General features: G+C 34.9%; 1 long non-coding RNA gene across 8 annotated transcripts in view; it reads left to right on the forward strand.

Annotated features, from left to right (window-relative positions):
- The window catches only part of LOC140604740 (uncharacterized), a 357,291-nt gene that overhangs the window by 170,773 nt on the left and 160,601 nt on the right, over positions 1-25,917 (forward strand). For all 8 annotated transcript variants that reach the window (XR_012007550.1, XR_012007552.1, XR_012007545.1 and 5 more), the window contains 2 exons: positions 17,649-17,723; positions 18,546-18,621. This is a non-coding gene — a long non-coding RNA (uncharacterized lncRNA). The remainder of the gene's footprint in view (positions 1-17,648; positions 17,724-18,545; positions 18,622-25,917) is intronic.

Here is a 25,917-nt window from a genome sequence, read left to right on the forward strand (position 1 = left end):
TCTTCCTTCTCCAGTTCAATTACAATGTTATGTTGGAGCTAGAAACTGACATACTGTCATACTACCCACAGTTGGGCACATGACCAAGGCCTCATCCCCATTCCATGACCGAGAAGTGTGATCCAGGAGTTAACATGTGAACCCACTAAAGGAGTTGAATATTTGTGTATTTCTGTATGGAGCTGACAAAGAAAGTCCTCTTTCTTTTCTGATAGAAATATCAGAGCTAGGAATTCCCAAAGGCCTTATCTCTCTTCAGGTTGAGAAGTGTGAGAAAAGGTAGTCAACAATTAGCACCTGACTGCTTAAATTTCCTGACTGAAATTATATTCAACTGAACCTACCATAATTTGGGGGTATTCCTCTATTTCTATGTGCAGTTGAAGTATTCTCCTGTGAATCCCCTTTTCAAGTTAAATGAATCGGAGTGGTTTCCTTATAACTTGAAACCTAAGAATATCATTTGTTACATATCTTATTCATGGTGGTATGTGAAAAATAATTATAGGTTCACTGTATATTATCCTAAATTCTTGGGGCCAGATATAGTTCAGAATTTAGATATATCATGTGGAATTCCAGTGGGGTCAGGGCAGCACTCTGGAGATAAACCCATTAAGATTTCAATTGTGACATGAATGAATATTCATATTAAATGGGATTAAAAGAGTTATAAATGTTCTGATGTCAGGTCAGGTCAGTTTTATTTCCAAATGAGTTTTGACACCAAACCTAGGAAACAACATTTTTTTTGAGGGCTCTATAGATTTTGGAATTGCAGGAAAAGATTAGGAGCCATGCTATAGTATTTACTATTATTGAAAAATAAATCTCCTAATCTTAAATATATGATTTATAGGACAGTGTTTGATGAAAATTTATAGTAACTATTTCATACATTGCTTCTAGCCATTCCTGTCCCCCACCTAGCAGCTACTCCCCAGTGAGGCAGTATGATATGTAGAAATGAAATGGGAAGAAAAGTGGGCATTTGGGGATGAAATGTAACCAACAAATTTTATCCTATCCTCTGAATTACTAGCAGAAAATCTGTGCTTTTTTAAATAGTAAATTTTATCTGCTCACTCCATATGACAAAGATATCATGGGAACATGTTAATTTTGTTCCCAAAAGACATTTTATTTGCTAGTAACAAAGTTAAAAACTTACCTATTGATCCATTTTCTGATTTACTTTTTTCTTAAGAATTAAAGTTTCAAACCAGTTCAAGGAAAAGAGAAAAAAAAATCAAGCAGAGTCAGATCAAACCCTTGCATTCCAATTATGTCAAAGGAATGGAAGAGTTTAGTAGTAGTAGTAGTAGTAGTAGTAGTAGTAGTAACATTAGGTAAGTTTTCATAACATGTTTTTTCTTTGTTTTTATTTTTATATATTTTTTGCTTTATTTAAATTCAAGTTAGTTAACATATAGTGTACTTATTAATTTCAGGGTAGGATTTAATGATTCATCAGTTGCATATAATATCCAGTTCTCACTACATCAAGTTTCCTTCTTAAAACTCATCACCTGGGGACCCCTGGGTGGCTCAACGGTTTAGTGCCTGCCTTTGGCCCAGGGCATGATCCTGGAGGCCCAGGATGGGGTCCCATATCGGGCTTCCTGCATACAGCCTGCTTCTCCCTCTGCCTGTGTCTCTGCCTCTCTCTCTCTCTCTCTCTTTCTCTCTCTCTCTGAGTGTCTCTCATTAATAAATAAATAAAATCTTAAAAAAAAAAAACCTCATCAGCCAATTATCCCATACCCCCACGCATCTCCCTTCCAGCAACCCTCAGTTTGTTTCCTATAGTTAAGAGCCTCTTATGGTTTGTCTCCCTCCTGTTTTTATTTTCCTTACCTTCCCCTATGTTCATTTGTTTTGTTTCTTAAATTCCACATATGAGTGAAATAATAAGGTATTTGTCTTTCTCTGATGGACTTATTTCACTTAGCATAAAATTCTGGTTATATCTACATCATCACAAATAACAAGATTTCAATATTTTTGATGGCTGAATAATATTCCATTATATGCATAGTACATCTTTATTCACTCATCCATTGAGGGACATCTGAGCTCTTCTCATATTTTGGCTGTTGTGGACATTCTGCTATGAACATTGAAGTGCATGTGCCCCTTCATATCACTACTTTTGTATACTTTGGATAAATACCTAGTAGTGCAATTGCTGGATCATAGAGTAGTTCTATTTTTAACTTTTGAGGAAACTCCATTCTGTTTTTCAGAGTGGCTATACCAGTTTGCATTCCCACCAACAGTTCCAAGGGGTTCTCCTTTCTCCATAAACTCACCAACACCAACAACTCTGTAGTTTCCTGAGGAGTTATTTTTAGCCATTCTGATCAGTGTGAGGTGATATCTCATTGTGGTTTTCATTTGTGTTTCCCTGATGATCAATGATGTTGAGCATTTTCTCATGTGTCTGTTAGCCATTTGGATGTCTTTGGATAAATGTCTGTTCATGTCTCCTGCCCATTTCTTGACTGGAAAAAAAAGATACACTGCTAATTATAGTATTATTCACTAACCAATAATGTGGAATTATTATCTCAAAAATAAGTAACAGGTAACCAGATTAGCCAATGGAATTATTTGTCATAAATAAACATCATAAATATGCTATTTAAGTAAATAAAAAATAACAGTAGAGTTGCCTACTAGTTAATCCAACATACATAGAAACTTCTAAGATAAATATAAGATCTTTGTGTCAGTCATTCAAGACACAAAAGTTGAACATACTTAGTATATCAAATATAAATTTCAGGATGTTATGGTTCATTTGAAGGGAGCATTTCCAGTGTGACCCAGGTCCTGGAGCTTCTTTGAATAGTGTTTTTTTTTGTTGTTGTTGTTGTTGTTGTTGTTTTTGTCAGGTGGCTGTTTCCTCATCAATTTTAAGGGAAATATGAGGACTATTTCAAGCATTAAAAATCCAGTGTTTTTTAAATTGGGAAATTAGCTTACATTTATTGAAATCTATACATGTTACCATATATAAATATATGCATAGCATACTACAAAATTTCAGAACATCATCTAATTTTTTTACAGTACTTTTTTGCCCTTTACACATACAGTTTGATTTTTTAAATCACTGTTGCTGTCTATTGCTTGTGAGATTAAGGAATAAAAATATTACAAGAAACTTAAAGGCAAAACAGTTTAAGTTGCAAAATAAGACAGCAACCAAGTAAATTCTCCCCTGCTGGAAAATAAGGTGATTAAAGATTATTACCAGATGCAAACAGGAAGCAAAAATGTATAGATTATATAAGGTCTTAGCGGGAACTGAACGTCAGCACTAATTCAGTAGTCTATCCAAGACTTATTTCATGGAAGTGTACATTGGTGTCTAAAAATCCAGATTTGAATTCTTAGGTCCACCTCTCTAGTTCTTTAAGTTGTATTACCCCCACATCTCTCATAAATATTAGTTTCAAAAAACCAAACAGTGAGAACACATTCCAACTACACTGGGTGACCTTTGTTGTAGCCTGTTAGAGATTTGAACACTAGTTTTTTAAGTCTGTCTACTCAGTTATTTCTCAAAGCATCCTGTGAAGTCCAAAACATCTATGCTAAAAATATATTAAAAATCAGGCATGTTCACAAATTCTAAAAATATAATATCAGCATAAATGTGTCTTATTGAATAGAACAGAGAAGAAGCTAAAGAAAACAGAGAAAACTAATGTGAAATTAAATCTGAATTGGAAGTCTCTTCAGTGAGTTTGAAAGTAGGCACATCCCCTCAATGAAATATAACACATGTGAATATTCACTTATTACTATGAAATCTAGTTTGCTTCCTCAAAAAAAGGACAGCTAACAGATATATAATTTGCACAATTATTAACTTAAAATTTTCTATTTCATATTCCATTTGAAAATTCAAAGAATTTCAATTATCAGTACTAATCAGACTGAGGAAAAATATATACAAAATTTATAGTTAGTCTGAAAAAGAAGTTTGAAGAGATTTAAGTCGTATATTTGGTTTGAATGACCTAAGGTATTTTTTTTCCAAGAAACTTTACTTCTGTCTGCCAGTTAATAGTTATCATGGACCATTTATGATTAACTTAAAGCCAGCCTTGACTCTGTCAGAGAAATTTATACATCGTGATTCTCCCCTAAGTGTGCTTACAATCTGTTTGGAGAAATGATTTGCACAAATATATAACATGCAGTACAAGGAAACATTTAACTGGTCATGTGTCTGATGTCAGCTATTCAGTTTGTGCTAATTGTATCATTGCTTTCCAACTAATTTGAGAGCAACAAATTATCATTCTTCATCCTTTTTGTGCCTCAGCTCCTTATACCTGAGCCCATTAGATGCCCTGCTCTGGAAGGCTCAGCCACATTCCAGTACCTGACTTGCCTGTGCATTTTTTGTGTGCATGTGGCTTTTTTCTACTTCTTTCCTTAAATTCCTACTGATCATCCTGCATTTGGCTAGGATGCCTGCAACTCCAGTAAGTACCACTGGACCTTCCAGATTGAATCATTGTCTTCTGTATGCTTCCACAGCCCTGCACAGTGCTTAACCTACTGTATTATAATCACAGACTCATTTCTTGTCCTCCTTCCTGATTTGGATACAGAGCTATGTCCAAGAACTTAGCATAACACTTGGTTCATGAAAGTAAATGGGACAAATGCATTCAGTAAAAAGAAGGAAGTAGAAGGTAGATCCACTGTCTTAACAATCACAAACAGAGGAGTAAGAATTGCAGAGACACTGCTCTACTACGGCTGCCGCCGCTCTGACAAGGACTACCTGTACTGCAAGGAGCTGGCCCAGTTCCACCAGGACGGCCCCCTCACCCAGCTCAACGTGGCCTTCTCCCGGGAGCAGCCCCACAAGGTCTACGTGCAGCACTTACTGAACAGGGACAAGGAGCATCTGTGGCAGCTGATCCACGAGGCGGGCGCCCACATCTACGTCTGCGGGGATGCTTGGAACATGGCGAGGGACGTGCTGAACACCTTCTACGACATCGTGGCCGAGGTGGGGGCCATGGAGCATGCCCAGGCCGTGGACTACATCAAGAAGCTGATGACCAAGGGCCGCTACTCCCTGGACGTGTGGAGCTGGAAGCCACCCGGCCCCACCTCACTCGGCCCCTCGGGCCCCGCAGACTTGCCTCCCCGTGTAATCATTTTCGTGGCCCCCTTCTGCCAGTCTCCCAGGATGGGTTCTGCTAGGCCCTCCCCCAGGAGGCAGGCCCAGGAGCAGAAACTGGTCCAGGCCCTGAGGCGCAAGCCCTGGAGCACCCCAGCCCTGCGGCAAGTGGTCAAGGGTGTGTGTTGTGTGAACACCTCGGGAAGCTAAGCTAGAGGGACATATACAGCGTGGTGGGCACCCACCTATGGCTACATCATCAGCTGTCAAACCTGGGACCATTCCTCCCACTACTCTCTGCTCTGTAATTTCTGGTATTCAGAATAGTTTTCTCTCTCACTCCCTCATATATAATCTAGTCCAGAGTACAACACATCTCATTCTGAATGTCTCTGCAATCCATCTGCTTTTCCTATGACTCATACCATTGCAGTTCAAACTACTACCATCTCTTACTTGAACAAAAGAAATATTACCAAAAATAATTTACCCAACTTTACTTTTACTCCTTTCTAGCCTTTTCTCTTCATTGAAGCCAAAGTAATACAAAAATGTATCTTTTTGAAGATACATACCAGGTCAGAGTAATTTGCCTTCAATGAGCTCACTGCTCTGAGAAGAAAGGCCACAATCTTTAAGATTACCTCTAATGTGATGTGTGGCTCTCCCCACCAGGGCCTCCAGACTAAGTCATACCAATTTTCCCTCTGCTTCATAAACTGAGGTATACCTGTTTTCTCTCATTCTTTCATGATCTAAAATCTTTTCTAACTCAGGGGCTTTCTATTTGTATTTTTTTTCTACCTGGAATCCTCTATTTCTCTGCAACACCCTCCATTCCTGACATGTGCCTACGTCACTCCATTCATTTTTCAGAGAACAGTTCAAACATTCTTCCAGAAGAGCTTTCTCCATCTTCCCAATTAAATCTGGTCTCCCTACTCTCTCAACACTTGCTTTTTCCTTTAATATTCCCCACTGCAACTTGTAATCATATATTAACATATATGATTATCTAAATTAAATATGTTATTTCTTTTTTAAAATATTTTTATTTATTCATTCATTCATCCATGAGAGAGAGAGGCAGAAGCAGGCTCCATGCCAGGAGCCCAATGCAGGACTCGATCCCAGAACTCCAGGATTGCGCCCTGGGCCAAAGGCAGGCCCCAAACTGCTGAGCCACCCAGGGATCCCCTGATTATCTAAATTAATTTCTACTTTCCCTACTAGATTAAAACTGCTATGGAGATTAGGACTGTTTTGCTAAACATATCCCTAATGACCATCGTAGCACCTGTGACATAACAGATACTCCAAAAATATTTGTTGAACAAATTAATGATTTAAAACTACAAAAAAAACAACAAACAGTAAGAATAGGAGCTTCTGGTAGTAACAGGGACAAGGCAAACAAGTTACTGAATCATCATGCTGAAATCAAACTAAAGCATCCTCACCATATGATTTTCTTTGCCTCAGACATCTTTGGAATGGTCAAAACCAGCTTTGTTTTAAAACAAACTGTCAAATGAGCAGCAGATGTAGCAGGTGTGTCATTAACATAAGAATCAGTTGGGTACACATAGGGCTCAGTCTTCTGCTATAAACTTTGCTGAGAGAGCAAAGAGGGCAAAACTTAAATATTGCTAAGATTGTGTGGATATGGAAAAGAAGGTACCAAAATGGAACAGCCAAGTAGGAAAATCCAACTGTTTCCCCTTCACTAATATGTATTAGTGTAAATGAAATAAAATGAAAGATAATGATCAGAAATTTATGAAAAACCTAAAAATTGTTTGGTTACAAAGATGTTTCTGTATAAGAGAAAAGACTGGGTAAATCAGGGAAGCTTTCATGACGAATATTGATCTTGATTATAGAGTGGGGTTCTTCCATGTATCAGAAATAACTTGGACAAAGACTGTGATGACAGTATTATACAATTTTCTTTTTCTTAGAAGCTCAGAGAATTAGAAAATTAGAAGTATCATGGTCACTTCAATTGACAGCTGCCACATAGACTTAGCCAGATATAGATGACCAAGGCTTTCTTAATTGGTTATTCCCAAGAAAACTAGACAGTTTTTTTAAGATTTTATTTTTTTATTCATGAGAGACAGAGAGAAAGGCAGAGAAATAGGCAGAGGGAGAAGCAGGCTCCCCATAGGGAGCCCGATGTGGGACTTGATCCCAGGACCCCGAGATCATGACCTGAGCCAAACCACAGAGCCACCCAAGTGCCCCAGAACACTAGACATTTTAAACTTGACAATTTCTCTAAAATATAAAAGGAGAGAATGTTGGGTGTGAGGCAGTGAATAAAGGAGAAGGGGACGATTTTGGAAGAGTATTTTATAAGCAGATTTCAAAATCCCTTCCCTACAAAGTATCCAATATTGAAAGCTGAAATTTTATCTTTCTATCTTTGGATTAGTTTTATGTGAAGGATAAATTACAATGTTGATTGATTTACTTCTTTTATTTCTCTGATTGCAATCAGTATTTGTAATACTTGTTTTAACTTTGGGGGTTTTGTGGGGTTTTTTGCAATTGCCTCTTTTACTTCTTAACAATTCATTTATAGTGCCAAGACAAAGGGGTTGATAATTTGAGGCCAAATTCTCCTTATTCTATTCCAAATTTGCAAAAATGAAGCAAAGGCAACATTTGTCAGCTTTCTGGCAGAAATATTTATGTTAGACAATCATATGTGTTGTTTTTGGAAAAGGAAAGCTAAAAACCTTACTTTCTCATCCCTACATAAAACAAATTTTGGACTATATAACAGCCCTTAATGCCAACTTCAATGTGTAGAATTCCAGCAGTTGGATTTTTTTTTTTTCTGAAATGACTTCAGTATTCTGTGTGCCTGTGGCTTTATAAAAAGCACCCATCTCTTTATTGAATACCACAAACATTCTCCAGGTTATCTCTCTCTTCAAGCCAAATATATTGGTTTTGAAATTGTTAGGATCAGTGTGGCTTGAAAAGACAGATTGTGGGCCCTCGTAGCTGTCTGCTGAATAAATCTGTTTCTTTTGTCCCTCTTTCTCTTTCCACCCCCACCAAAGTGCCTTCTGTTTCTTTTTTTTTTTCCACCCAACAATGATTCCCTGTAGATATTGATTAAAATTTGGAAAACAAAAGCTCAAAATATACTTGGAATATCCTAACAAAAATTTGAAGAGTGATTTGGGCATGATGGTTTGGTGTCTCAACTTTTTTGGGGAACTTGACATTTGAAGTGAAAAATTAGGAGAACTATTGTATCATTCCTTCTGTTATGAAGTGACTTTTCAGAAGCAGTAAGTTCTGACACTTTATAATAGTAAACTTCCACATTTTCTATATAACTTACTTAGCTCCTTTGGTGCTAGTGGAGTCTCAGTATGGCACACAGCAAGTATTCCTAGACAAACACAGGTCTGAGGCAAGAACATAGGGTCCATTTCCTCCTGTACTGCCCTGACCAAGCTGCTTCCTCCAGTGATTTTACCTGCTGTGTACCCTACTTGCTTATTTCTAACATTCAAGATATTGTTGCATTGCATTATTTGTATAGAAGAAATTCAAGAAAACACTCAGGAGATATAAATATAAATTCATGTTAGTTCTAAAGAATAGCTACATTTAAAAACTACTTTTAGTTAAAGAGACACCATTTTATTTACATAACCTCAAAATGTTTCTGTCTTCTGTAAACACCAATTGTTGAACTTAAGCTTTTTTCTTCAATTGGACAGGAAATATTATTTGGTTATTGGGATTTATCATTATCTTTGCCAGTAGTAATGCTCTTTTGGAGATGAATATGTTCTAGGGCACAAAGACATACTTAAACTTTCCAAATATGAAAATGTCTTGTTTTTTATTTTTTTACTTTGAATAAGATAGATTCACATTCTGAAATGGATGTGCATAGCAAATATCATAAATAAAAATGTTCCAACAAAACAACAAGCATTAAATAAATTGATAATATATATAAAATGCTCAGCACCTAATAGAAGCCTAAAATGAAATATTAGCCAACCATCTTTGTTCTCCAGCCAAGCTAGGAATTATAGAATAAAATTTGGGGAGGAAATTATGAAGACTCCTTTTCTTTCTCATAAAGATTCAAAAAGTAAAACATTTCCAATTACTTTCTATGAGATTTTTAGATTTTATAAGTATTCTTGATAAGCTTTAGGAGTTTTTTTCTTATTTCCTGTTAGGATTTTAATTATTATAAAATGATAGTTATATAACTATAGTTATATTCTGTGATATACTTATAAAGTGTTGTTACACTGATTACCAAGAATTATAATATTCTGATAGAAAATTAGTTGTAAAAGTTACCTGTACTCTGAGGCAATTTACATAGCAGTTGCTGAGGCTTGGTTTACTGCTCAACTTTCCATAATTTTATTCTAGAGTTTCAAGAAGACTGTATCATTTTCTTTGCTTGTTTCATTTCTGTCAAGTTAATATTTTGTGGTTAAATGGACTTCAAGCACTTTTATCAAACTCACAGGGTCTGCTTCCAGATTGAAGCAATTTTAAAACCCAGATAAGTGGCTGAAGTAAAAAGTTTTACTTTGAATGTTATGGAAGTACTCAATACAGTTTAAATAATCTCAGTTGTTTTGACATCATCAATGCTGGGACCTTTCAAGTCATTTTTCAATTCAGAGCTAATTCAATAAAATAAATTTTTTAAAAGATTTTATTTACTTATTCATGAGAAATACAGAGAGGAGAGAGAGAGAGAGAGAGAGAGAGAGAGAGAGGCAGAGACACAGGCAGAGGGAGAAGCAGCCTCCATGCAGAGAGCCTGACGTGGGACTCGATCCCCGGCCTCCAGGATCAGGCCCTAGGCTGAAGGCAGCGCTAAACCGCTGAGCCACCCAGGCTGCCTCAATAAAATGAATTTATAAAAGGTCAGCTTTTCATCTTGTAGGGTATTGTGACTATATAAAACCTTTTTCTAAAATGAATTTTTTATCTTATTTGTAATTTTTATTTTTTCAAATGCTGTCAAAAATATTTGCTTTTCATAATTAGGGAAAAATTTGCATCATTTAAATCCTTTGTGCACATAATCTTACATTAAATGTACACATAATCTTAATACACTGGATTAGCTATTTTAAGTCTGGCACATTTTCATTAAAATAAAAGAAAATTTAATAGTTAAAAAGCTTTAATTTGGTTGTATTAATTTTTTTAAGATTTAATTTATTTATAAGAGAGAGAGAGAGAAAGCGGTGGGGGGGGGGGTGGGAAGGAGCAGAGGGAGAGGAACAAACAGACTCTGCCTTGAGCACACAGGACCCTGAGATCATTACCTGAGCCAAAACTAAGATTTGTGACTTAACTGACTGAGCCACTCAGGTACCCCTTGTTGCATTATTTTAAGAAATATTACAGATGTAATCTCAGCTATTGTTAAATATGTTAAATTTGTTTCAGCAAAGTATTTAGATTTATTATGAAGTCAATAAAAAAAACACATATCCTTTCTAAGCCTGTTGCTAACTGGATCTTGCTAAAGACATATTGATCTAGTTTAGTATTATTGTAGTTTCATGCCTAGGAATCTCAACGAAGATAAATAAAAAGGTAAGATTTTTAATTAGAAAAATATGCAGGGCACCAGGTGGCACAAAGTGTACACTCTTGATTTCAGCTCAAGTCATGATCTCAGAGTTGTGAGATCAAGCCCCATGTTGAACTCTATGCATAGTGCAGACACTGCTCTAGGTTGTCACTCTCTCTCTGTCTCTCTCTCTCTCTCAAATAAATAATCTTTTTTTTTTTTTAAAGATTTTATTTATTTATTCATGATAGTCACAGAGGAGAGAGAGAGAGAGAGAGAGAGAGGCAGAGACACAGGCAGAGGGAGAAGCAGGCTCCATGCACCGGGAGCCCGACATGGGATTCGATCCCGGGTCTCCAGGATCGCGCCCTGGGCCAAAGGCAGGCGCTAAACCGCTGCGCCACCCAGGGATCCCTCAAATAAATAATCTTAAAAAAAAAGAACACTATACAATAATGGTATTATAGCCTCAGTAAAAATATATACACATACCAACATATTTCAGTTTTATAACCGAAGACAGCTTTGAATTTCATAAGCTCACTTAGGATTTATTAATTTGAATTTCAGTATCTGATGATTTAATAATAAAACTTTATAAAATAATTTATGTAGTAGAGATGCTAATTTTTGTAGCCTACATTTTTAGTACTCCAAATTGTGATTTCTTTATATTTAAAAATCAACCTTGCCAAAGTAAAGAACTGTAGCTATAATACAACCATGAATAAACTTCATTCTTTAGAGATTTCATAAACTACTTTAAATTATTATTCAATTCCCCAGTTTACAAGGGTGAGGGGTTGGTTCAACTCTCCTCAGACAACACATTCATACTTCTAAGAAGACTGTTTACAAGGATAACATTGGTGCATAGCCTGCCCATGTGTCTATTATGATTTGAGTGGATAAGTTCAGGCCACATATTGGTGTCATAAGATGAAAATTATTGATTTATATGTATTATAAATTAAATTTTCAACCTTTTTTCATTGAAACAAGTAGTTTATATTTTGGATTTTCCTCAATCCTACCAATTTGCCAATCCTACCAGGTATCCACTACCATTATCTTCCTCTTTTCTTTCATTAAATGAGAAAGAAAAGAAGGTGGGTGGGTCAGAAGGACTTTGGAGACTCTTGGCATTTATGTAGGTATGTGTCCAAAAGCATCTAACTCTACTCTCAAAGTTTATAGAACTCCTTTAAAACATGTATAGCTATGCAGGAATTTCATTCCTAGCTATGGGAACTAATATTCTGTAATGTTTAAGAATATAAGCTCTGACATCACATACGAATTCAAATCCCCCCACAGCTCTTATAATCTATAGAATCCAAGTAGATTTATTAACTTTCCTCTCTGTCAGTTTTCTTGATTTAAAATAAGAATTTTAATGGTCTCTGTGTATAGGTGGTAATACCTATAAAAGCCTGTCAGTAACTATATGATAGTCATTATTATTACTTCTCGAATGTTGGATAAAAGAATGTAAAATTCAGAAATGATCCTTGTTTTGACTTTATTCATCATTGTTAATGAGTTCAGCTTCTTTCTGATCATCTGAATTTTACCAATCCAAATTGACTATAACCACCTTTGTGATTCTTACTTTCTATATCTGAAAATACGATTTGAATTTATGCATTTAAAAGAAGGAATGGAATGATTTATTGAATGAAATTAAATAAAATTGATCTAAAATTTTCCTAATTTCAAGAAATAATTGAGGTAATAATATTTAAGTTTAAGCAGTGTTTCTGCTTAAAATAGTATAAATCATAGTCCTGGAATAGAATGAAACTTAGAAATAAATACTATATATGCCTGTATGATCATATATAAATATTTCCTTATTTAGATGCCACATGTCACAGCTCTTTGAAAATGAGTGTTTTGTTTGTTTCTTTTGTTTTATTTTGTTTTATTTTTATGGTTTGGAAACTGTAGCATTCTTGGATCCTACTTTTTCTGAATCCGAACTGTAACATTTTAGGTTGAATTATGTCCCCCTCCAAAAGATATGTTAAAGTCCTAACCCCTAGTACCACAGAATGTAATCTTGATCATTAAGGTAAACTCTAATCCCTATATAACTGGAGTCCATATAAAAAGGTGATATGTGGACATAAAGACAGACACATGAAGGGAAGTCAATGTGAAGACACGGAGATGTTTTTGTGACTGAGTGATTCATGTACATGCCAAAGAATGTCTGGAGCTACCAGGAGTTCGGAGAGAGGCCTGGCACAGATTCTTCCCTGAAGCCGTCAGTGGGAGCATGGCCTTGCAGATACCTTGATTTTGGACTTCTAGACTACAAACTTGTGAAACAGTATATTTCTCTTGTTTTAAGCAATTCAATTTATCGTACTTGTTACTGCAGTTCTAGCAAACTACTAGAGGACGTTTGATAAAATTGGGATCAAGATTAAGAGAATTTTATATCTTTTTCTACCTCAATCAGAGGGAACAAGATTCTTTAGGTTTTCACTCTACTTCTGCCAATATCCAGCCAGCATTTAATGTAAAATTGCCAAAGAGATAATCCACTATATTTAGACTTCATGAAGATTATTTTATCACCCTGTTCTGTTCTTTTTCAAAAATCCAGAACTTCAAGAAAATAATCCTATCAAGAAAGCCTTGGAAATATTTCCTCTAATCAAAAATTTATCAGTAGTTTATTTCATTAGTTTCCTATTACTGCTATAACAAATTACCACAAACTTAGTGACTGACAGCAACACAAATTAATTATTTTACAGATCTGGAGGTTAGAAGTCCAAAATCAGCTTTACTGGGCTCATGTCAAGATGTCAGAAGAACTGGTTCCTTCTGGAGGTTCTAGGGGAGAATCAATTTCCTTGTCTTTCCCAACTTCTAGAGACCACCCACCTACTTCCATCTTCAAGTCCAGAAGCAGAGCACCTTCTAATATTTCTCTCTTTCTCTTTTCTTCTGTTGACTTACCATGTTTACTGTCTTCAAACCCTACCTCTCTGTTTTATATGAGTCCTTGTGGTTCCATTGGATATACCTAGATAATCCAGAATCATCTTCCATCTCAACATTCTTAACTTAATCATATCTTCAAAATTATTTTTGCCAGGTAAGAAAACATATCTACAGATTCCAGGTATTAGGAAATAAATATATCTTTGAAGGACATTTACTCAGTCTACCACACCAGTAAATATTGTCTTTGCAAAATATGTTGCTCTATATATCAACTAAATCTTAAGAGAAAAATTTTTAAAGCTGATTTTCTGTTTCTATAGAAGCAACTGGGAAAAAAAAAACTTGCAGATTTAATATAACTTATTTTTTTCTGTTATTCCATTCATTTACTCAGGAAATACTTATCAAACATCTGCTATGTACCAAACAAATTTTAGGTCTCTTCCTCATGGAGCCCATATCCTAGTAGGAGAGGGAGGCTCTACTAAGTAAATAATTAAATAAATGCTATAGTTTCAGATCCTGAGAAGAGCTGTAAGAAAGAGTTGAATTAAGTGCTAAAAGAGACGGTTAAAATAAAGTTAAGTCAAAAATCTTATAATGATGATGGTTACTATTTGGATAGGGACATTTCTCTCAAGAAAGTAACATTTTACAGTCTTGAATTAGGTAAGGGAGGAAGCACAATGAGTACTTGAGTATAGATTTTTGAGAGGAGGAAAATTTATATTTAGCAGCTGTTTGAATCAAAAGCATACTATTCGTCATAGGATAGGAACACATCATTTTTTTTTTATGTAAGAAACTTCTCTTAATCAAGTGTCATGCCAAATATCATCAAAGGGAGTCTGATGCAAAATAACAAGTGATGATGCTCTCTAACACATACTATAGATTCACTTAACATGTATGACCTTAGATGAAATGAGCTCCCGAATTCTCAAAAGAGGTGAAACTCAGAGTCATTAAATTCTTTACTCATTGAGATGAGGGTCAGATTCAGAAGCATGTGGCCAAGACTAAAAAATTCTTTCTCTGTCTCAGATAGATAAGCAAACGGATAGATAGATAGATATAATTTCTATATCTAGAAGGGCAGGTTGTTGACTTATTCTTCTACGTGGAGAAAGCAAGTTAATTGTATACAAGAGTTCATATTTTTATTATTCAGCTACTGATTGATATATAGGTATAGTATATTAGGTATTACAAAAATTAATGTATATCTAGTTTGCTATAGAGGCACTCAAATAAACCAAGACTAAGTTACATTCTAAGGGATGTCTGACTGGCTCAGTTGGTAGAGCATGTGGCTCTTGATCTCAGAGTTGTAAGTTCAAGTGCCACATTGGGCATGGGGCCTACTTAAAAAACTAATAAAGTTAATTAAATAAGTTACGTTCTTTATCATTTTGGAAAATAAGTATTAGCAAAAGGCCTGCAATCCATTCTCTGTAGAGATTAGCCCAAAGAAACAGAAGAAAAATGCAACCTGGTCAAATAACCTGGCTAATGGGGATCCCTGGGTGGCACAGCGGTTTAGCACCTGCCTTTGGCCCAGGGCGCGATCCTGGAGACCCGGGATCGAGTCCCATATCGGGCTCCTGGTGCATGGAGCCTGCTTCTCCCTCTGCCTATGTCTCCGCCTCTCTCTCTCTCTCTCTCTCTGTGTGACTATCATAAATAAATAAAAATTAAAAATAAATAAATAAATAACCTGGCTAATGGTATGTGCTAATGGACTAATGGAAGAGTCACTAACTTTGAAATGATGTTAGCAGAATGCATTTGTCTATCTAGATTTGCTATGATAAACAAATTTCTAATCTGTGGATTTACTTAAAGCATTATCTGTTATGTTAATATAGAGCATAAAATGGAGATGGTTGACTTAGAATTATTCTCCCCCCAAAAAATGTCCATGTATTAATCCCTGGCTGGACCCTGTGAATATGTTACCTTAGCTGGCAATAGGGGAATTAATATCCTAGACAGCATTAAAGTTCCTAATCAGCTGGCCCCAAAATAGGGAGATTATCCTGGATTATCTGAGTGTACCCAATGTAATCACAAGGAAGGATAATCATAAGGAAACATGGAAGAGAGGCATGAAAGGGAGAGTGATACAATGTGAGGACTCAGCTCAGTTTCAGCTTTTGAACATGGAAGGAGGAGGTCACAAGCTAAAAGTACTACTGGTCTCTAAAACCTGGAAAAAGCAAGGATGTAGATTTTTCCTTAGAGCCTCTAGAAAGGGATGCAGTCCTGCCAACACCTTGGTTTTAGCCCAGTTGAAACCTACATTGGACTTCTAATGTACAGAACTATAAGACAATGAAATTGGGCTCCTTTAAGCCATTCAGTCTGTAGTGACTTGTTTCAGCATCCATAGAAAGGAACATAACATTTCATGATCAAAATGACTTATTTTATGTAGGTGATAATATATACATTTGTTTTAGAGAATTCATTTGCTAAATCAAATTTAGCCAGGCTATATATTCTGATGCAGCAAAGGAATACCTTGAAAGCCCTATTGGTGATACAATATTTTTTGTTTCATCTCTGTTTCATGGTTACTTGTATCTTTGTAATCAATAGTAAGATATGATACTGTGTAAAATTTCTTCTTTGTGTCTAATTTCGCATACCATTTCTTTGTATTTTCTCATTGCCTATTTTTCCCTAAATAAGAACTATTGATGCTATATTATTACCCAATTCATTAAGTGTTTATTTCACAGATACCATGTTGCAGTACAGAATTATTTAGTTTGTAAATGCATAATAAATGAATGAAATAATTACCATATCAAGGAACTTAAAATCTCTGTGAATCATTTCAGATACAACTGCAAAGATATCAGAACATCATTTGAATAAGCTTGTTTTCCCTCTGTACAAGATAAGAGTCAAAAGTATCTTTGTTGATCTCAAGAAAATCTAACAAAAATTTCCATATTTATACAGCAGTGTTAGGTTACTTTGAATCCTGTTACTGATAAAATATTAATCAGTTCTGGAAAGTGGTCCAAACAGGAAAAAAAAAAAAAAAAAAAAAAAGCTAAGATGATGGTTGCATTGTTCTTCTGTGAACCTGTGAGAATTTTATACATAGTAAGTCTTTAAGAACTTTTTGTTGAGAATAATTGAGTCATCACTGAAGCCAGATAGAGAAAACAATTAAGTATGATTCACTGTGCTCTACTTCAATCCCCTCTACCAATGTAGCAAGAATAAATCCAACCCAAAAAGGATCTTAGATTGGTCAATCTAAAACTGCCTGGTCAAGAATAAATAAATACAAGATCTAGATCATTACTATAATAGGGGAAAAATCAGAAAATCTGGTTTAGGCATTGCTATTATACTTTAATATGTAAATATAGCTTCAGTTTTAAAAGATAGATTTTATTTTGTGGAACTACAAATGCAATCAATATAAAAGTCTAGGTTGAAATAGCAAGGAGAACAAATGTAAATATTAAAATATCCATATTGGGGCACCTGGTTGGCTCAGTGGTTGAGCATCTGCCTTTGGCTCAGGTTGTGATCCTGGGGTCCTGGGATCTTGATCCCGGGGTCCTGGGATCGAGTTCTGCATCAGACTCTCCCCAAGGAACCTGCTTCTCCCTCTGTGTCTCTCTCTGCCTCTCTCTGTGTCTCTCATGAATAAATAAATAAAATCTTTAAAAAATAAATAAATAAAATCTCCAAATTGAGGAAGTTGAACTTATCTAAGAACATTGACAGTGATCAGGGATTAATGTCTGATAAAATTTTAGAGACTAGAACTGAAAACAAGTTAAATAATTAATAGATAATTGATTGATGTATATAACATGATTAATTAATGTAAGTAAAGATTACCTAAACATAAAAGTATTTGAGAAATGAACCCAAATTGTATTATATCAACTCAGAGCTCTATTATTCTTATTGTTATAGTTTCATTTGAAAAATAAAAGAAATCCTTTGATGTAAATGCCCCACCAAAAGGCACTTTGAAGTGAGAATGATAATGTGAGTAAAATAATAGCTAATATTTATCAAGTGCTTAGTATATGTCAGATATTATATACTTTATGACTTTATGTATTGTGTCATTTATGTTTTTCAACAACCAGATGAAGTCAGTCTTTTATAGCCCTTATTTAATATATGAGGAAATTAAAGCCAAAAAAGATGAGGCTTGCCTTGAAAATATATGCAATAACTAGGAAACCTCAAATTGGAATCCTTGCCTGTGACAGTGCATGCTTTTAACAACAACCTAGATAGCTTTTCACTTTTACTTCCTCCCTTATTTACTTGTTCTGTCCATCTAGAAAATGCCAGTTCACTTAAGACTCAGATCAAGGGTCATTATCTATCAGAATGTTTCTTTGACTATTCCAGGCATAATCTAATGTATCATCCTTTTGCTGATCTATAGAGGACATTTAAAAAAAAGTTGTTTGATTCTAAGCTTTTCTATAGTTTAAAACATTATTTTATCACAGAAGGTCCTTCATGAACTGATAAGTACAGGATTACTGATAATATGCAATTTGCAATCAGAATGGGAATAGCCAAAGAGTTCCCTCTCATCCCATCCTCTCCTTTTCTCCCACCCCTCCCCATCTCTGTCTCTTTCTCTCTTCATACCTTTCCTTGTTCCAGAGGTCACTAACAATTTGCTTTCTTAAGAAAATTGTTAAAAGATGAAATTTGTCCTCAGCATACTCTTCTCCCATAACCCACATTAAGTAACATATTGCCCTTGTAGTTCACTGCAGCTACTAGTGAAATGTCAAGGTTGAAAGTATAAACTAATTAATGTAATTAATTTCTATGTGTCCTAAGACCACTGAGAAATCACTTTCATCACAATTGATGATTCCTATTAATGGCCAGCAGTGAGCATCTCTAACAAGTCTTGGTAAGTATGCCTGGTTCAAAGATCCATTTTACACAGGAAACTTTAAACATGTGAAGTTATATTAATATGTGAAATGATACATGCTAATTCAGATAAAATGAAAATATATTGCATGTGCTGGGGTGATAGTCTTATGAATAAGTAGGAAGGTGGCATGTCATCCTTGAAGGACTGTATTTTGCTGACTCATGGTTACTTAAATGTATGCCCTGGGATCTTTAGGACATGGGTTATGTCTGGTTGCTACTGTCACATCCAAACTGTGAATGATTAGACCCAGAGAAGTCCACAAAAGTGAATCCTACTTCTGACGAAGTAGGTCCATTTATCAGACTGTTCTGAACCATTTTCTGTGAAGGGCAGTGTTTTGGTTGTTTATAATGCCTGTGGTTACTCTTACTGACAAGTGATAGCCTTTTATTGCAGAGGTCTAACTAACATACTTTAAACATTTCTAGCCAGAAAAAAAAAAAAAAATTCTAGCCAGAATGTTTGTTTCTTTTTGTAAAGATTTTATTTATTTATTTATTTATTTATTTATTTATTTATTTATTTATTTATGAAAGACACAGAGAGAGAGAGAGAGAGAAGCAGAGACATAGGCAGAGGGAGAAACAGGCTCCATGCAGGAAGCCTAATGCGGGACTCAATCCCGGGTCTCCAGGATCACGCCCTGAGCCAAAGGCAGAAGAGGTTCAACTGCTGAGCCACTCAGGCGACCCTAGCCATAATGTTTATTATTGGAGAGATGCTTAAATATCTCAATATCTCTTCACTGAGGACCTCTCTGCCTCCTGTATCCTAGTATGATATTATGACCTTGGAGACTCTTCATTTTCCTTTAGATGATAATGTGATGGCAAAGGCAGAATGCAATGTCCTCAGGAGGATATCTGATACATTTGAAATAGCTAACACTGTGTGACATTTCAGTACGTTACTGAGAATCTAAATAATACCTGAGAAGTGTCTTTAACAAGTTTTTCATTATTATTAAAAATCATGAACAACTTTCCTAACATTGATTATTTTTCAATTGAATAATTTTGGATTACTTCCCTCAAAACCCTTTAACCTAATCATCAGGGCCATTAACATGCCGACTTAGAAAGTTATGACACCAATATTGCTGAAAATCAGAGTTTGAGGATAAGAAATACATTTTAGGGATCCTGGAGTCCCAGGATCAAGTCCCACATCGGGCTCCCTGCATGGAGCCTGCTTCTCCCTCTGCCTGTGTCTCTGCCTCTCTCTCTCTCTCTCTCTCTGTCTCTCATGAATAAATGAATAAAATTTTTTAAAATGCATTTTATTGACATTATGCTATAACTGTGATGATCCCATGTAGTAACTGCAAGGAAGTTGTTGCTTAGAACTGAAACAAATATTCAACTGCCCTGTTGGAATTTAGCTCCCTAAACCCAGGCTGAAATGTACAGTTGCTTAAAGTGACTTTAAATCTAACTTCCTTCAAAGGTACATATTTATGTAAAGTTAGATACTTCAGCTTAACATAATACTTTTGATAGTGACGTGTAGATTAATATAAAATAGTAATAACATGGCAACTATGGCTTTTGAAACCAATCCCATATATAAACATACAAAGTAGTTTCTCATCTGTATAACATGTAATAGCAAATCATATAACTGAACATGTAGTCAAGAAAATATCAAAAAAATGATAAAACATCAAATTTATTTTTAAAGATATTGGGTTATATATTAGTTTCCTAGAGCTGCCATAACAAAGAACCACAAATAGACTAGCTTAGAATGACAGAAATTTATTGCCTTACAATTCTGGAACTAAAAACCTGAAATCAGGCTGTCAGCAGGGCTGTGCTCCCTCTGAAACCTCTAAGGGAATGATCCTTATATCTTCCACCTGCTGCAGGCCTCTGGTGTTCCTCAGCTGGTAGTGGTGTACCTCCTTCATTTGACAGTCTCCCTGTGTCTCTTTACATGGTCTTCCCTTTGTGTGTGTCTGTCTCTGTGTCTAAACTTGTGCTTTTTATAAGGACACCAGTCATATTGGAGTAGGGTGCACTCTAATTACCTCATTTTAACTTCCTTATCCCTGTAAAGATAACCTTATTTCCAAATAAGGTTACATTCTGAGGTACTGGGAATTATGACTTCAACATATCTATTTTTAGAAGGGATACAATTCAACCTATAATAGGTTACAAATATTTTTATTTTAATTTTGAAAATTTCTAGGATTCCCCCTTAAAAGCTTCTGCATTTTACCTTTTTGTGACACAAAGTATTATCAAGCTCCATTGATATGCTTCTGCTCTTTGTGAAGTATTGGAATTCCTTCTGATCATAGTTAAAAGATTGATTATATCTAGCTTTGTTCCATAGATAAGGTTTGAGGAAAAATAGAATTAGATGATAATGGCTTATTATAATTAAGTCATAATACTTGTTTTATGTGAGTCCCTATAAAAGAAGGCAAATAAATTATTTTGCCTAAGAATTTTGCTCAACATAAATTGCTATTTTCCACATTACATCATTTTTAAAATACTTTATCAAGCTGATGTTTTCCTTTCACTTTCATATCTACTATATTATTCTAACCTTATTTCTGGATAACTGTAAAGACTCCAAGGAACAAGCATAGCATATTTAACATACAAATGTTTAGTTGCTTGTGGAAAATTATTACTGTACTTTCTTTGCCAGTGAAGCATAGTACTGAGTATGGGAATTAGCACTTATTCAGGTGTCATTTTCTAAGCACTAGTGTACGATCACTAAGCAAGGCACTTCCATATTGGGAATTTCAAAATAGCAACTTGACCTTTATATTGCAGTGAACTTAGCACACAGCTCTTATTGAGAAATAAATGAGGAAGATTTTTTAAATCAGTGTCTTCTGAGTTTTCTCATGAAAGAAAATGTCACAGTGTAGGTTCCTGAGAAGCAGACTCTATGATTGCATTGTGCAGTGTGGTTATTAAGGATTCCTTGGAATCAGCACTGGAAAAAAAAGGGGAGAGAAGTTAGAATTGGCAGAGGAAGTGGTTGAACTGTGATGCAGATTCAAGATAATCTTGGTTAACCCTATGAAAAGGTAGAATGGCCTTTCATTGTTGTCCCTAGTTGGGCTACATTGTCCAGACCATTATAATCTCTAAAATCAGTCACTGGATGTGAGCTTTCAGGAAAAAGGGTGTCATCTTGGGGCTATAGGCTTCTTCAGCTGAGGTGATGGTAAAGGAGTTAATAGCTGGCAGATATCTGCCCACAGTCTACTCAACAATTGGGGCAACAAGCTTTCCTTCTTTGCTGGAATGTCCACATAACACACTACAGTATGCACCACAGGGAAAAGGATCATAATAATTTTAAGATATGCTTTCAACCATGCTTTTGCTGGCTTTGCACCAATGATGCTTACATCTCTGGAAAACTATTAAAATTATATTAGTTGCATTACAATTTTAAAAAACTAAACTTATATTTTCATTTCCACTTCACTTACTCATCTTTTTGGATTGCTTCGCCTCTGCTGTAACTTTGAATTAGAGAATATGAATATGACGGTATTTCAATTCAAAATTGCTAAATCTTGTAAATGATGCCATCAACCTAATCTAATGTCTTTTAATGTGAAGAAATTGTGTGTGTGTATGTGTGTGTGTGTGTGTGTGTGTGTGAGAGAGAGAGAGAGAGAGGGGGAGAGAGAGAAACAGAGAGAGAGAGAGAGAGAGGGATATGCATGTAGTTCTGTTTCCATGGGACATGTGTGTAATCCTAAGAAAAACATTAGTGTTACCAAGCACTTGACATTTGTCTTTGCAATTGCCAGTGAAAATATGACAGACAAATGTTGGTGTTGTTATTCATGCTCCTAATAGTGTCCCTGAATTCTCCATAAACAAAACAATATCTTGAGGTCAGAAAGTCCACATCTATTTTATTTATTGAGATTTCCATCTTCTGCATGCATAATGCATTTTTAAAAAATTGAATAGAGACATAGTAAACTTTTAGTTTTGTCAATAGAATCATTTTGAATTGTGGCAGAAAAAGAGGCTAGAAGAACACAACTTATTTTCCAATGACAAGAGAAGTGATTTTTAGGGGAAATAGATGCTTTTAACTTAGGAATCAACAGCCTTCATGGGAGAGTTTTCAAGAGAGTGCAAAAATGCCACCCTGTTGCCATCTATCATTTTACCTGTCACATTTGTCTCTAAATACATAAGAGTAAATCTGGTCAGTTGTAACTACATACTGCTAATATATGATGTTTGCTTAGTTTTGATCTTTTTCTATTCTTAGGTTCAGTTAAATTAGCTTTATAACATCTCCTGAAATAATACAAAATTTTCCATTCCAATCAAAGTAGTTAAAATAGCTATTTGGATTATTGAAATAGATTTCGATCTGGTTTCCATATACTTCTCTTACTCAAAATCAGAACAGTTTAATTTTCCAAATATGCAGCTGTGTTTGAATCATATACCTGTTCAAAACACTCAATGCTCCTTAGTGCATATAAAATTAAGTAGAACTTCATCTTGAATCCAAGGTCATTCATAAGATTGTTTCAATCCATATTTAAGATCTGAATTAACACTACTCTTGCTGATGTCCCCTATTTACTCCCATTTGAATGAGCTAAATTAAATGAAACATAATTGAACTCCAGGATCTTAATTAGAAGTCCCCATGATACCTTCCTCCCCTCTCCCATGTTGACAGATAATTGACTAAATTTTAAAATTTCCCTTAACCTCATTGTTTTAAAAATTTTTCCAGAAATACTTATATTTTATTGAGTCTTCCTACTTATACATTTTCTTCTTTCCTCCCTTCCATTTTCACCTTTTCTTTTTGTTAATACATCTCAGTCTCCTGAAGAGTTCTTTCAAGTTTACAACTTTACCCTGAGACTGTAGAAAACAATAGTGTATTCCAAGATGAGTTTGACTTGTAAATACCACAGTTATAAGATGACTTTATGCATTCAACATGCTTTTCAATCTTCTATAAATTATTTTATGTTGCTTATTTTTAAATCTGAATTGGTATTCAAATACATGTACATATTGTTTCATTATTTAAATTTTAGGTTTTTAAAAAATATCGTAGTATGCCAGTCTGGCAATAATCACTCTATTTCACCATTCTGTCATTTGAGCAGATCATTTGAACTTTGTACATAAATATGATCTTCCCATCTACTTATGTTTGAAAATTCTAATTCTATAAAATTCTTTGTTTCCAACAAAGAGAGCTAAATTGGTGTTTTAATCAACTGAATTGATAATTGGGGAATTTTTTTTGCTAAATTTCTAATGGTGCAATATGAAAAAAATACATGAGACCAATTAAATTTATTTAAATAATTATAACAAGAAATTGAGAGCTTCATGTGGACATCCCTCCTGAAGCTGAGTACTCAGTGGAAGAGGTCTGCCTTCCTCCCAAAAGGATGATTGTTCTTCTGTCAAGGATATATGAATGGCTGGCTGTACTCCTCAGCTAGAAATTCCAAATAAGTTCTCAAGGTCCATTTTAGGAGAACATAGGGTAGTCCAGCTTCCAAGACTCCATGTAATTGTAAGGAAGAATATAGAGCAAATGTAATAGAAATAATTGCAATTATCAAATCTTAAAATGTATAAACCTTTCCTCAGACAAAAATGAGAAAGAAAGATAAGGAAGCAATCTACAAATACCTAGGCAGGAAAGAAAGAATAAGTTATCTGCGAAAGAGACAAAATTAACCTGGCTGCAGATTTCTCAGCAACTCTCAATGTTAGAATGCAGTGGAGAAATATGTGCAGATTTTGAAAGGAGAAATGTTATAAAGAAATTTTTACTCTTCCAAGCTATCTTTCTTGGGTAAAGACAATAGAAAGACATTTTCAATTATACAGGAAAAAAATGGATAATTCTTCTTTTACAAATACTTAAGTTTGATGACCAATAAACTGAAATATTGAATAAAATCAAGAACTCAAGAACACAAAAATTGTGCATACAATATCTGACTATAAGCACCCAAACCAAATAAGCATAATATAGATATCTATGCTATTATTGCTTATCTAGTTACAAAAGTTGAATCAGTTATTTACACACAAAAAAAATTCTAATTTTAAAAGTACTTCTCCACTTCCTAGACACTGTTAACACCTATTGGGAAGTAGATGGTCAAGAGAAATTGAGTAAAATAATAATAAATAGTACCAAAATATAGTACCAAAATGATGGGAGAGGGGAAATAACCCAAAACATTGTAGCCAGCCCAGAAGAATGTGGCTTTTATAACCAAAGCTTATGATTCCCCACAAAAACTTCCAATTAGAGAAGGCCTTAATAAAAATACAAATTCACATAAATAAAAGTTGATGAGTAAACTGATAAACAGGAGACTATTAGGGAAAGAGAAATGTCTGAGCAAAGGAACATATTGGGGTGAGGGTTCACATTATTAATGATCAAATAAATAATAGATTGAATAAAAATGGAATAGTTTTTGACATTGCTGAAAAATGAACCATAAGCATAATAGAAATACTCGAGAGAGACGGAAGCTGGAGACATACAGTTAAAATAGTTATAGATAAGCTCTTATACATGAGGGACAGAAAGAATGCATCTGCCACAAAAGTAAATATTTATTTCTTAATTACAATCTAAGAAATGGAACAAAAACATTGTCCTATAAATTAGGGATCAGAAACTTTAAAGAACTCTCTCTACAGAATGAGAGGATAAATTGTACTAGAAGAACAATATACACAGGACGCTATAGTAAAATTTGATACTAAGACACATTTAGTTTATTACTGACACACAAAGGTGAAGAATCCCTCAGGTTACCAGGCAGAAATGGACACAAAAGAGAAAAAAGTCGATCTTACTTGATTTTCCATAGTAACTCGCTAGTTAACATGTAGTATCTAAAAATTACTATCAAAAGGAAGAAATTACTGCCAAAAGCTATAAAATAGTTTTTTTGTATTCCAGTTTAAAAGTATTAAAAAGACATTCTCAGACATTTCTTCTACCCATCCTCCTTTCTTCCTTTTTCTTTCACCAATGTTTATCCACACCCATTGTATATCATGAACCATTCTGTGACTAAAGATTAAATGCTGAACAAACCAAACATTGCCCTTCTAAAAAAAATTCATTTCTAGGTGAGGGACATGCAATAAACAAATAATACATAATATTAAATAATTTCATACAATCTTGTGTTATGAAGAAAATGAACCCAAGTACAGGACTAAGGACTGAAGGCTGGTTGCTATTTTCAATTGA

This window comes from Canis lupus, chromosome 15, assembly GCF_048164855.1.
Source record: "Canis lupus baileyi chromosome 15, mCanLup2.hap1, whole genome shotgun sequence".
Lineage (NCBI taxonomy): Eukaryota > Metazoa > Chordata > Mammalia > Carnivora > Canidae > Canis > Canis lupus.